Below are 15,030 nucleotides of genomic sequence, written 5' to 3' on the forward strand. Positions count from 1 at the left end.
TGGTTTTCTCAGTGGATACTGAATGTAATGAGTTGAACTCTTCAGGGAATTCATTTCTGGCCTCTAGGCACCTGGTGTAAACTTTTGAGCAATTTTTGTCGAGTTGGATTTTTGGGTCAAAAACTGACTTTTTCGATGATGCCGGCTATGGAAAACATTGAAGTTTTGGGGACATTTTATAAAAAGCCAAAAAGTTTGGTTTTCTCAGTGGATACTGAATGTAATGAGTTGAACTCTTCAGGGAATTCATTTCTGGCCTCTAGGCACCTGGTGTAAACTTTTGAGCAATTTTTGTCGAGTTGGATTTTTGGGTCAAAAACTGACTTTTTCGATGATGCCGGCTATGGAAAACATTGAAGTTTTGGGGACATTTTATAAAAAGCCAAAAAGTTTGGTTTTCTCAGTGGATACTGAATGTAATGAGTTGAACTCTTCAGGGAATTCATTTCTGGCCTCTAGGCACCTGGTGTAAACTTTTGAGCAATTTTTGTCGAGTTGGATTTTTGGGTCAAAAACTGACTTTTTCGATGATGCCGGCTATGGAAAACATTGAAGTTTTGGGGACATTTTATAAAAAGCCAAAAAGTTTGGTTTTCTCAGTGGATACTGAATGTAATGAGTTGAACTCTTCAGGGAATTCATTTCTGGCCTCTAGGCACCTGGTGTAAACTTTTGAGCAATTTTTGTCGAGTTGGATTTTTGGGTCAAAAACTGACTTTTTCGATGATGCCGGCTATGGAAAACATTGAAGTTTTGGGGACATTTTATAAAAAGCCAAAAAGTTTGGTTTTCTCAGTGGATACTGAATGTAATGAGTTGAACTCTTCAGGGAATTCATTTCTGGCCTCTAGGCACCTGGTGTAAACTTTTGAGCAATTTTTGTCGAGTTGGATTTTTGGGTCAAAAACTGACTTTTTCGATGATGCCGGCTATGGAAAACATTGAAGTTTTGGGGACATTTTATAAAAAGCCAAAAAGTTTGGTTTTCTCAGTGGATACTGAATGTAATGAGTTGAACTCTTCAGGGAATTCATTTCTGGCCTCTAGGCACCTGGTGTAAACTTTTGAGCAATTTTTGTCGAGTTGGATTTTTGGGTCAAAAACTGACTTTTTCGATGATGCCGGCTATGGAAAACATTGAAGTTTTGGGGACATTTTATAAAAAGCCAAAAAGTTTGGTTTTCTCAGTGGATACTGAATGTAATGAGTTGAACTCTTCAGGGAATTCATTTCTGGCCTCTAGGCACCTGGTGTAAACTTTTGAGCAATTTTTGTCGAGTTGGATTTTTGGGTCAAAAACTGACTTTTTCGATGATGCCGGCTATGGAAAACATTGAAGTTTTGGGGACATTTTATAAAAAGCCAAAAAGTTTGGTTTTCTCAGTGGATACTGAATGTAATGAGTTGAACTCTTCAGGGAATTCATTTCTGGCCTCTAGGCACCTGGTGTAAACTTTTGAGCAATTTTTGTCGAGTTGGATTTTTGGGTCAAAAACTGACTTTTTCGATGATGCCGGCTATGGAAAACATTGAAGTTTTGGGGACATTTTATAAAAAGCCAAAAAGTTTGGTTTTCTCAGTGGATACTGAATGTAATGAGTTGAACTCTTCAGGGAATTCATTTCTGGCCTCTAGGCACCTGGTGTAAACTTTTGAGCAATTTTTGTCGAGTTGGATTTTTGGGTCAAAAACTGACTTTTTCGATGATGCCGGCTATGGAAAACATTGAAGTTTTGGGGACATTTTATAAAAAGCCAAAAAGTTTGGTTTTCTCAGTGGATACTGAATGTAATGAGTTGAACTCTTCAGGGAATTCATTTCTGGCCTCTAGGCACCTGGTGTAAACTTTTGAGCAATTTTTGTCGAGTTGGATTTTTGGGTCAAAAACTGACTTTTTCGATGATGCCGGCTATGGAAAACATTGAAGTTTTGGGGACATTTTATAAAAAGCCAAAAAGTTTGGTTTTCTCAGTGGATACTGAATGTAATGAGTTGAACTCTTCAGGGAATTCATTTCTGGCCTCTAGGCACCTGGTGTAAACTTTTGAGCAATTTTTGTCGAGTTGGATTTTTGGGTCAAAAACTGACTTTTTCGATGATGCCGGCTATGGAAAACATTGAAGTTTTGGGGACATTTTATAAAAAGCCAAAAAGTTTGGTTTTCTCAGTGGATACTGAATGTAATGAGTTGAACTCTTCAGGGAATTCATTTCTGGCCTCTAGGCACCTGGTGTAAACTTTTGAGCAATTTTTGTCGAGTTGGATTTTTGGGTCAAAAACTGACTTTTTCGATGATGCCGGCTATGGAAAACATTGAAGTTTTGGGGACATTTTATAAAAAGCCAAAAAGTTTGGTTTTCTCAGTGGATACTGAATGTAATGAGTTGAACTCTTCAGGGAATTCATTTCTGGCCTCTAGGCACCTGGTGTAAACTTTTGAGCAATTTTTGTCGAGTTGGATTTTTGGGTCAAAAACTGACTTTTTCGATGATGCCGGCTATGGAAAACATTGAAGTTTTGGGGACATTTTATAAAAAGCCAAAAAGTTTGGTTTTCTCAGTGGATACTGAATGTAATGAGTTGAACTCTTCAGGGAATTCATTTCTGGCCTCTAGGCACCTGGTGTAAACTTTTGAGCAATTTTTGTCGAGTTGGATTTTTGGGTCAAAAACTGACTTTTTCGATGATGCCGGCTATGGAAAACATTGAAGTTTTGGGGACATTTTATAAAAAGCCAAAAAGTTTGGTTTTCTCAGTGGATACTGAATGTAATGAGTTGAACTCTTCAGGGAATTCATTTCTGGCCTCTAGGCACCTGGTGTAAACTTTTGAGCAATTTTTGTCGAGTTGGATTTTTGGGTCAAAAACTGACTTTTTCGATGATGCCGGCTATGGAAAACATTGAAGTTTTGGGGACATTTTATAAAAAGCCAAAAAGTTTGGTTTTCTCAGTGGATACTGAATGTAATGAGTTGAACTCTTCAGGGAATTCATTTCTGGCCTCTAGGCACCTGGTGTAAACTTTTGAGCAATTTTTGTCGAGTTGGATTTTTGGGTCAAAAACTGACTTTTTCGATGATGCCGGCTATGGAAAACATTGAAGTTTTGGGGACATTTTATAAAAAGCCAAAAAGTTTGGTTTTCTCAGTGGATACTGAATGTAATGAGTTGAACTCTTCAGGGAATTCATTTCTGGCCTCTAGGCACCTGGTGTAAACTTTTGAGCAATTTTTGTCGAGTTGGATTTTTGGGTCAAAAACTGACTTTTTCGATGATGCCGGCTATGGAAAACATTGAAGTTTTGGGGACATTTTATAAAAAGCCAAAAAGTTTGGTTTTCTCAGTGGATACTGAATGTAATGAGTTGAACTCTTCAGGGAATTCATTTCTGGCCTCTAGGCACCTGGTGTAAACTTTTGAGCAATTTTTGTCGAGTTGGATTTTTGGGTCAAAAACTGACTTTTTCGATGATGCCGGCTATGGAAAACATTGAAGTTTTGGGGACATTTTATAAAAAGCCAAAAAGTTTGGTTTTCTCAGTGGATACTGAATGTAATGAGTTGAACTCTTCAGGGAATTCATTTCTGGCCTCTAGGCACCTGGTGTAAACTTTTGAGCAATTTTTGTCGAGTTGGATTTTTGGGTCAAAAACTGACTTTTTCGATGATGCCGGCTATGGAAAACATTGAAGTTTTGGGGACATTTTATAAAAAGCCAAAAAGTTTGGTTTTCTCAGTGGATACTGAATGTAATGAGTTGAACTCTTCAGGGAATTCATTTCTGGCCTCTAGGCACCTGGTGTAAACTTTTGAGCAATTTTTGTCGAGTTGGATTTTTGGGTCAAAAACTGACTTTTTCGATGATGCCGGCTATGGAAAACATTGAAGTTTTGGGGACATTTTATAAAAAGCCAAAAAGTTTGGTTTTCTCAGTGGATACTGAATGTAATGAGTTGAACTCTTCAGGGAATTCATTTCTGGCCTCTAGGCACCTGGTGTAAACTTTTGAGCAATTTTTGTCGAGTTGGATTTTTGGGTCAAAAACTGACTTTTTCGATGATGCCGGCTATGGAAAACATTGAAGTTTTGGGGACATTTTATAAAAAGCCAAAAAGTTTGGTTTTCTCAGTGGATACTGAATGTAATGAGTTGAACTCTTCAGGGAATTCATTTCTGGCCTCTAGGCACCTGGTGTAAACTTTTGAGCAATTTTTGTCGAGTTGGATTTTTGGGTCAAAAACTGACTTTTTCGATGATGCCGGCTATGGAAAACATTGAAGTTTTGGGGACATTTTATAAAAAGCCAAAAAGTTTGGTTTTCTCAGTGGATACTGAATGTAATGAGTTGAACTCTTCAGGGAATTCATTTCTGGCCTCTAGGCACCTGGTGTAAACTTTTGAGCAATTTTTGTCGAGTTGGATTTTTGGGTCAAAAACTGACTTTTTCGATGATGCCGGCTATGGAAAACATTGAAGTTTTGGGGACATTTTATAAAAAGCCAAAAAGTTTGGTTTTCTCAGTGGATACTGAATGTAATGAGTTGAACTCTTCAGGGAATTCATTTCTGGCCTCTAGGCACCTGGTGTAAACTTTTGAGCAATTTTTGTCGAGTTGGATTTTTGGGTCAAAAACTGACTTTTTCGATGATGCCGGCTATGGAAAACATTGAAGTTTTGGGGACATTTTATAAAAAGCCAAAAAGTTTGGTTTTCTCAGTGGATACTGAATGTAATGAGTTGAACTCTTCAGGGAATTCATTTCTGGCCTCTAGGCACCTGGTGTAAACTTTTGAGCAATTTTTGTCGAGTTGGATTTTTGGGTCAAAAACTGACTTTTTCGATGATGCCGGCTATGGAAAACATTGAAGTTTTGGGGACATTTTATAAAAAGCCAAAAAGTTTGGTTTTCTCAGTGGATACTGAATGTAATGAGTTGAACTCTTCAGGGAATTCATTTCTGGCCTCTAGGCACCTGGTGTAAACTTTTGAGCAATTTTTGTCGAGTTGGATTTTTGGGTCAAAAACTGACTTTTTCGATGATGCCGGCTATGGAAAACATTGAAGTTTTGGGGACATTTTATAAAAAGCCAAAAAGTTTGGTTTTCTCAGTGGATACTGAATGTAATGAGTTGAACTCTTCAGGGAATTCATTTCTGGCCTCTAGGCACCTGGTGTAAACTTTTGAGCAATTTTTGTCGAGTTGGATTTTTGGGTCAAAAACTGACTTTTTCGATGATGCCGGCTATGGAAAACATTGAAGTTTTGGGGACATTTTATAAAAAGCCAAAAAGTTTGGTTTTCTCAGTGGATACTGAATGTAATGAGTTGAACTCTTCAGGGAATTCATTTCTGGCCTCTAGGCACCTGGTGTAAACTTTTGAGCAATTTTTGTCGAGTTGGATTTTTGGGTCAAAAACTGACTTTTTCGATGATGCCGGCTATGGAAAACATTGAAGTTTTGGGGACATTTTATAAAAAGCCAAAAAGTTTGGTTTTCTCAGTGGATACTGAATGTAATGAGTTGAACTCTTCAGGGAATTCATTTCTGGCCTCTAGGCACCTGGTGTAAACTTTTGAGCAATTTTTGTCGAGTTGGATTTTTGGGTCAAAAACTGACTTTTTCGATGATGCCGGCTATGGAAAACATTGAAGTTTTGGGGACATTTTATAAAAAGCCAAAAAGTTTGGTTTTCTCAGTGGATACTGAATGTAATGAGTTGAACTCTTCAGGGAATTCATTTCTGGCCTCTAGGCACCTGGTGTAAACTTTTGAGCAATTTTTGTCGAGTTGGATTTTTGGGTCAAAAACTGACTTTTTCGATGATGCCGGCTATGGAAAACATTGAAGTTTTGGGGACATTTTATAAAAAGCCAAAAAGTTTGGTTTTCTCAGTGGATACTGAATGTAATGAGTTGAACTCTTCAGGGAATTCATTTCTGGCCTCTAGGCACCTGGTGTAAACTTTTGAGCAATTTTTGTCGAGTTGGATTTTTGGGTCAAAAACTGACTTTTTCGATGATGCCGGCTATGGAAAACATTGAAGTTTTGGGGACATTTTATAAAAAGCCAAAAAGTTTGGTTTTCTCAGTGGATACTGAATGTAATGAGTTGAACTCTTCAGGGAATTCATTTCTGGCCTCTAGGCACCTGGTGTAAACTTTTGAGCAATTTTTGTCGAGTTGGATTTTTGGGTCAAAAACTGACTTTTTCGATGATGCCGGCTATGGAAAACATTGAAGTTTTGGGGACATTTTATAAAAAGCCAAAAAGTTTGGTTTTCTCAGTGGATACTGAATGTAATGAGTTGAACTCTTCAGGGAATTCATTTCTGGCCTCTAGGCACCTGGTGTAAACTTTTGAGCAATTTTTGTCGAGTTGGATTTTTGGGTCAAAAACTGACTTTTTCGATGATGCCGGCTATGGAAAACATTGAAGTTTTGGGGACATTTTATAAAAAGCCAAAAAGTTTGGTTTTCTCAGTGGATACTGAATGTAATGAGTTGAACTCTTCAGGGAATTCATTTCTGGCCTCTAGGCACCTGGTGTAAACTTTTGAGCAATTTTTGTCGAGTTGGATTTTTGGGTCAAAAACTGACTTTTTCGATGATGCCGGCTATGGAAAACATTGAAGTTTTGGGGACATTTTATAAAAAGCCAAAAAGTTTGGTTTTCTCAGTGGATACTGAATGTAATGAGTTGAACTCTTCAGGGAATTCATTTCTGGCCTCTAGGCACCTGGTGTAAACTTTTGAGCAATTTTTGTCGAGTTGGATTTTTGGGTCAAAAACTGACTTTTTCGATGATGCCGGCTATGGAAAACATTGAAGTTTTGGGGACATTTTATAAAAAGCCAAAAAGTTTGGTTTTCTCAGTGGATACTGAATGTAATGAGTTGAACTCTTCAGGGAATTCATTTCTGGCCTCTAGGCACCTGGTGTAAACTTTTGAGCAATTTTTGTCGAGTTGGATTTTTGGGTCAAAAACTGACTTTTTCGATGATGCCGGCTATGGAAAACATTGAAGTTTTGGGGACATTTTATAAAAAGCCAAAAAGTTTGGTTTTCTCAGTGGATACTGAATGTAATGAGTTGAACTCTTCAGGGAATTCATTTCTGGCCTCTAGGCACCTGGTGTAAACTTTTGAGCAATTTTTGTCGAGTTGGATTTTTGGGTCAAAAACTGACTTTTTCGATGATGCCGGCTATGGAAAACATTGAAGTTTTGGGGACATTTTATAAAAAGCCAAAAAGTTTGGTTTTCTCAGTGGATACTGAATGTAATGAGTTGAACTCTTCAGGGAATTCATTTCTGGCCTCTAGGCACCTGGTGTAAACTTTTGAGCAATTTTTGTCGAGTTGGATTTTTGGGTCAAAAACTGACTTTTTCGATGATGCCGGCTATGGAAAACATTGAAGTTTTGGGGACATTTTATAAAAAGCCAAAAAGTTTGGTTTTCTCAGTGGATACTGAATGTAATGAGTTGAACTCTTCAGGGAATTCATTTCTGGCCTCTAGGCACCTGGTGTAAACTTTTGAGCAATTTTTGTCGAGTTGGATTTTTGGGTCAAAAACTGACTTTTTCGATGATGCCGGCTATGGAAAACATTGAAGTTTTGGGGACATTTTATAAAAAGCCAAAAAGTTTGGTTTTCTCAGTGGATACTGAATGTAATGAGTTGAACTCTTCAGGGAATTCATTTCTGGCCTCTAGGCACCTGGTGTAAACTTTTGAGCAATTTTTGTCGAGTTGGATTTTTGGGTCAAAAACTGACTTTTTCGATGATGCCGGCTATGGAAAACATTGAAGTTTTGGGGACATTTTATAAAAAGCCAAAAAGTTTGGTTTTCTCAGTGGATACTGAATGTAATGAGTTGAACTCTTCAGGGAATTCATTTCTGGCCTCTAGGCACCTGGTGTAAACTTTTGAGCAATTTTTGTCGAGTTGGATTTTTGGGTCAAAAACTGACTTTTTCGATGATGCCGGCTATGGAAAACATTGAAGTTTTGGGGACATTTTATAAAAAGCCAAAAAGTTTGGTTTTCTCAGTGGATACTGAATGTAATGAGTTGAACTCTTCAGGGAATTCATTTCTGGCCTCTAGGCACCTGGTGTAAACTTTTGAGCAATTTTTGTCGAGTTGGATTTTTGGGTCAAAAACTGACTTTTTCGATGATGCCGGCTATGGAAAACATTGAAGTTTTGGGGACATTTTATAAAAAGCCAAAAAGTTTGGTTTTCTCAGTGGATACTGAATGTAATGAGTTGAACTCTTCAGGGAATTCATTTCTGGCCTCTAGGCACCTGGTGTAAACTTTTGAGCAATTTTTGTCGAGTTGGATTTTTGGGTCAAAAACTGACTTTTTCGATGATGCCGGCTATGGAAAACATTGAAGTTTTGGGGACATTTTATAAAAAGCCAAAAAGTTTGGTTTTCTCAGTGGATACTGAATGTAATGAGTTGAACTCTTCAGGGAATTCATTTCTGGCCTCTAGGCACCTGGTGTAAACTTTTGAGCAATTTTTGTCGAGTTGGATTTTTGGGTCAAAAACTGACTTTTTCGATGATGCCGGCTATGGAAAACATTGAAGTTTTGGGGACATTTTATAAAAAGCCAAAAAGTTTGGTTTTCTCAGTGGATACTGAATGTAATGAGTTGAACTCTTCAGGGAATTCATTTCTGGCCTCTAGGCACCTGGTGTAAACTTTTGAGCAATTTTTGTCGAGTTGGATTTTTGGGTCAAAAACTGACTTTTTCGATGATGCCGGCTATGGAAAACATTGAAGTTTTGGGGACATTTTATAAAAAGCCAAAAAGTTTGGTTTTCTCAGTGGATACTGAATGTAATGAGTTGAACTCTTCAGGGAATTCATTTCTGGCCTCTAGGCACCTGGTGTAAACTTTTGAGCAATTTTTGTCGAGTTGGATTTTTGGGTCAAAAACTGACTTTTTCGATGATGCCGGCTATGGAAAACATTGAAGTTTTGGGGACATTTTATAAAAAGCCAAAAAGTTTGGTTTTCTCAGTGGATACTGAATGTAATGAGTTGAACTCTTCAGGGAATTCATTTCTGGCCTCTAGGCACCTGGTGTAAACTTTTGAGCAATTTTTGTCGAGTTGGATTTTTGGGTCAAAAACTGACTTTTTCGATGATGCCGGCTATGGAAAACATTGAAGTTTTGGGGACATTTTATAAAAAGCCAAAAAGTTTGGTTTTCTCAGTGGATACTGAATGTAATGAGTTGAACTCTTCAGGGAATTCATTTCTGGCCTCTAGGCACCTGGTGTAAACTTTTGAGCAATTTTTGTCGAGTTGGATTTTTGGGTCAAAAACTGACTTTTTCGATGATGCCGGCTATGGAAAACATTGAAGTTTTGGGGACATTTTATAAAAAGCCAAAAAGTTTGGTTTTCTCAGTGGATACTGAATGTAATGAGTTGAACTCTTCAGGGAATTCATTTCTGGCCTCTAGGCACCTGGTGTAAACTTTTGAGCAATTTTTGTCGAGTTGGATTTTTGGGTCAAAAACTGACTTTTTCGATGATGCCGGCTATGGAAAACATTGAAGTTTTGGGGACATTTTATAAAAAGCCAAAAAGTTTGGTTTTCTCAGTGGATACTGAATGTAATGAGTTGAACTCTTCAGGGAATTCATTTCTGGCCTCTAGGCACCTGGTGTAAACTTTTGAGCAATTTTTGTCGAGTTGGATTTTTGGGTCAAAAACTGACTTTTTCGATGATGCCGGCTATGGAAAACATTGAAGTTTTGGGGACATTTTATAAAAAGCCAAAAAGTTTGGTTTTCTCAGTGGATACTGAATGTAATGAGTTGAACTCTTCAGGGAATTCATTTCTGGCCTCTAGGCACCTGGTGTAAACTTTTGAGCAATTTTTGTCGAGTTGGATTTTTGGGTCAAAAACTGACTTTTTCGATGATGCCGGCTATGGAAAACATTGAAGTTTTGGGGACATTTTATAAAAAGCCAAAAAGTTTGGTTTTCTCAGTGGATACTGAATGTAATGAGTTGAACTCTTCAGGGAATTCATTTCTGGCCTCTAGGCACCTGGTGTAAACTTTTGAGCAATTTTTGTCGAGTTGGATTTTTGGGTCAAAAACTGACTTTTTCGATGATGCCGGCTATGGAAAACATTGAAGTTTTGGGGACATTTTATAAAAAGCCAAAAAGTTTGGTTTTCTCAGTGGATACTGAATGTAATGAGTTGAACTCTTCAGGGAATTCATTTCTGGCCTCTAGGCACCTGGTGTAAACTTTTGAGCAATTTTTGTCGAGTTGGATTTTTGGGTCAAAAACTGACTTTTTCGATGATGCCGGCTATGGAAAACATTGAAGTTTTGGGGACATTTTATAAAAAGCCAAAAAGTTTGGTTTTCTCAGTGGATACTGAATGTAATGAGTTGAACTCTTCAGGGAATTCATTTCTGGCCTCTAGGCACCTGGTGTAAACTTTTGAGCAATTTTTGTCGAGTTGGATTTTTGGGTCAAAAACTGACTTTTTCGATGATGCCGGCTATGGAAAACATTGAAGTTTTGGGGACATTTTATAAAAAGCCAAAAAGTTTGGTTTTCTCAGTGGATACTGAATGTAATGAGTTGAACTCTTCAGGGAATTCATTTCTGGCCTCTAGGCACCTGGTGTAAACTTTTGAGCAATTTTTGTCGAGTTGGATTTTTGGGTCAAAAACTGACTTTTTCGATGATGCCGGCTATGGAAAACATTGAAGTTTTGGGGACATTTTATAAAAAGCCAAAAAGTTTGGTTTTCTCAGTGGATACTGAATGTAATGAGTTGAACTCTTCAGGGAATTCATTTCTGGCCTCTAGGCACCTGGTGTAAACTTTTGAGCAATTTTTGTCGAGTTGGATTTTTGGGTCAAAAACTGACTTTTTCGATGATGCCGGCTATGGAAAACATTGAAGTTTTGGGGACATTTTATAAAAAGCCAAAAAGTTTGGTTTTCTCAGTGGATACTGAATGTAATGAGTTGAACTCTTCAGGGAATTCATTTCTGGCCTCTAGGCACCTGGTGTAAACTTTTGAGCAATTTTTGTCGAGTTGGATTTTTGGGTCAAAAACTGACTTTTTCGATGATGCCGGCTATGGAAAACATTGAAGTTTTGGGGACATTTTATAAAAAGCCAAAAAGTTTGGTTTTCTCAGTGGATACTGAATGTAATGAGTTGAACTCTTCAGGGAATTCATTTCTGGCCTCTAGGCACCTGGTGTAAACTTTTGAGCAATTTTTGTCGAGTTGGATTTTTGGGTCAAAAACTGACTTTTTCGATGATGCCGGCTATGGAAAACATTGAAGTTTTGGGGACATTTTATAAAAAGCCAAAAAGTTTGGTTTTCTCAGTGGATACTGAATGTAATGAGTTGAACTCTTCAGGGAATTCATTTCTGGCCTCTAGGCACCTGGTGTAAACTTTTGAGCAATTTTTGTCGAGTTGGATTTTTGGGTCAAAAACTGACTTTTTCGATGATGCCGGCTATGGAAAACATTGAAGTTTTGGGGACATTTTATAAAAAGCCAAAAAGTTTGGTTTTCTCAGTGGATACTGAATGTAATGAGTTGAACTCTTCAGGGAATTCATTTCTGGCCTCTAGGCACCTGGTGTAAACTTTTGAGCAATTTTTGTCGAGTTGGATTTTTGGGTCAAAAACTGACTTTTTCGATGATGCCGGCTATGGAAAACATTGAAGTTTTGGGGACATTTTATAAAAAGCCAAAAAGTTTGGTTTTCTCAGTGGATACTGAATGTAATGAGTTGAACTCTTCAGGGAATTCATTTCTGGCCTCTAGGCACCTGGTGTAAACTTTTGAGCAATTTTTGTCGAGTTGGATTTTTGGGTCAAAAACTGACTTTTTCGATGATGCCGGCTATGGAAAACATTGAAGTTTTGGGGACATTTTATAAAAAGCCAAAAAGTTTGGTTTTCTCAGTGGATACTGAATGTAATGAGTTGAACTCTTCAGGGAATTCATTTCTGGCCTCTAGGCACCTGGTGTAAACTTTTGAGCAATTTTTGTCGAGTTGGATTTTTGGGTCAAAAACTGACTTTTTCGATGATGCCGGCTATGGAAAACATTGAAGTTTTGGGGACATTTTATAAAAAGCCAAAAAGTTTGGTTTTCTCAGTGGATACTGAATGTAATGAGTTGAACTCTTCAGGGAATTCATTTCTGGCCTCTAGGCACCTGGTGTAAACTTTTGAGCAATTTTTGTCGAGTTGGATTTTTGGGTCAAAAACTGACTTTTTCGATGATGCCGGCTATGGAAAACATTGAAGTTTTGGGGACATTTTATAAAAAGCCAAAAAGTTTGGTTTTCTCAGTGGATACTGAATGTAATGAGTTGAACTCTTCAGGGAATTCATTTCTGGCCTCTAGGCACCTGGTGTAAACTTTTGAGCAATTTTTGTCGAGTTGGATTTTTGGGTCAAAAACTGACTTTTTCGATGATGCCGGCTATGGAAAACATTGAAGTTTTGGGGACATTTTATAAAAAGCCAAAAAGTTTGGTTTTCTCAGTGGATACTGAATGTAATGAGTTGAACTCTTCAGGGAATTCATTTCTGGCCTCTAGGCACCTGGTGTAAACTTTTGAGCAATTTTTGTCGAGTTGGATTTTTGGGTCAAAAACTGACTTTTTCGATGATGCCGGCTATGGAAAACATTGAAGTTTTGGGGACATTTTATAAAAAGCCAAAAAGTTTGGTTTTCTCAGTGGATACTGAATGTAATGAGTTGAACTCTTCAGGGAATTCATTTCTGGCCTCTAGGCACCTGGTGTAAACTTTTGAGCAATTTTTGTCGAGTTGGATTTTTGGGTCAAAAACTGACTTTTTCGATGATGCCGGCTATGGAAAACATTGAAGTTTTGGGGACATTTTATAAAAAGCCAAAAAGTTTGGTTTTCTCAGTGGATACTGAATGTAATGAGTTGAACTCTTCAGGGAATTCATTTCTGGCCTCTAGGCACCTGGTGTAAACTTTTGAGCAATTTTTGTCGAGTTGGATTTTTGGGTCAAAAACTGACTTTTTCGATGATGCCGGCTATGGAAAACATTGAAGTTTTGGGGACATTTTATAAAAAGCCAAAAAGTTTGGTTTTCTCAGTGGATACTGAATGTAATGAGTTGAACTCTTCAGGGAATTCATTTCTGGCCTCTAGGCACCTGGTGTAAACTTTTGAGCAATTTTTGTCGAGTTGGATTTTTGGGTCAAAAACTGACTTTTTCGATGATGCCGGCTATGGAAAACATTGAAGTTTTGGGGACATTTTATAAAAAGCCAAAAAGTTTGGTTTTCTCAGTGGATACTGAATGTAATGAGTTGAACTCTTCAGGGAATTCATTTCTGGCCTCTAGGCACCTGGTGTAAACTTTTGAGCAATTTTTGTCGAGTTGGATTTTTGGGTCAAAAACTGACTTTTTCGATGATGCCGGCTATGGAAAACATTGAAGTTTTGGGGACATTTTATAAAAAGCCAAAAAGTTTGGTTTTCTCAGTGGATACTGAATGTAATGAGTTGAACTCTTCAGGGAATTCATTTCTGGCCTCTAGGCACCTGGTGTAAACTTTTGAGCAATTTTTGTCGAGTTGGATTTTTGGGTCAAAAACTGACTTTTTCGATGATGCCGGCTATGGAAAACATTGAAGTTTTGGGGACATTTTATAAAAAGCCAAAAAGTTTGGTTTTCTCAGTGGATACTGAATGTAATGAGTTGAACTCTTCAGGGAATTCATTTCTGGCCTCTAGGCACCTGGTGTAAACTTTTGAGCAATTTTTGTCGAGTTGGATTTTTGGGTCAAAAACTGACTTTTTCGATGATGCCGGCTATGGAAAACATTGAAGTTTTGGGGACATTTTATAAAAAGCCAAAAAGTTTGGTTTTCTCAGTGGATACTGAATGTAATGAGTTGAACTCTTCAGGGAATTCATTTCTGGCCTCTAGGCACCTGGTGTAAACTTTTGAGCAATTTTTGTCGAGTTGGATTTTTGGGTCAAAAACTGACTTTTTCGATGATGCCGGCTATGGAAAACATTGAAGTTTTGGGGACATTTTATAAAAAGCCAAAAAGTTTGGTTTTCTCAGTGGATACTGAATGTAATGAGTTGAACTCTTCAGGGAATTCATTTCTGGCCTCTAGGCACCTGGTGTAAACTTTTGAGCAATTTTTGTCGAGTTGGATTTTTGGGTCAAAAACTGACTTTTTCGATGATGCCGGCTATGGAAAACATTGAAGTTTTGGGGACATTTTATAAAAAGCCAAAAAGTTTGGTTTTCTCAGTGGATACTGAATGTAATGAGTTGAACTCTTCAGGGAATTCATTTCTGGCCTCTAGGCACCTGGTGTAAACTTTTGAGCAATTTTTGTCGAGTTGGATTTTTGGGTCAAAAACTGACTTTTTCGATGATGCCGGCTATGGAAAACATTGAAGTTTTGGGGACATTTTATAAAAAGCCAAAAAGTTTGGTTTTCTCAGTGGATACTGAATGTAATGAGTTGAACTCTTCAGGGAATTCATTTCTGGCCTCTAGGCACCTGGTGTAAACTTTTGAGCAATTTTTGTCGAGTTGGATTTTTGGGTCAAAAACTGACTTTTTCGATGATGCCGGCTATGGAAAACATTGAAGTTTTGGGGACATTTTATAAAAAGCCAAAAAGTTTGGTTTTCTCAGTGGATACTGAATGTAATGAGTTGAACTCTTCAGGGAATTCATTTCTGGCCTCTAGGCACCTGGTGTAAACTTTTGAGCAATTTTTGTCGAGTTGGATTTTTGGGTCAAAAACTGACTTTTTCGATGATGCCGGCTATGGAAAACATTGAAGTTTTGGGGACATTTTATAAAAAGCCAAAAAGTTTGGTTTTCTCAGTGGATACTGAATGTAATGAGTTGAACTCTTCAGGGAATTCATTTCTGGCCTCTAGGCACCTGGTGTAAACTTTTGAGCAATTTTTGTCGAGTTGGATTTTTGGGTCAAAAACTGACTTTTTC

Source organism: Patiria miniata, unplaced genomic scaffold, assembly GCF_015706575.1.
Source record: "Patiria miniata isolate m_02_andy unplaced genomic scaffold, ASM1570657v1 HiC_scaffold_29, whole genome shotgun sequence".
Lineage (NCBI taxonomy): Eukaryota > Metazoa > Echinodermata > Asteroidea > Valvatida > Asterinidae > Patiria > Patiria miniata.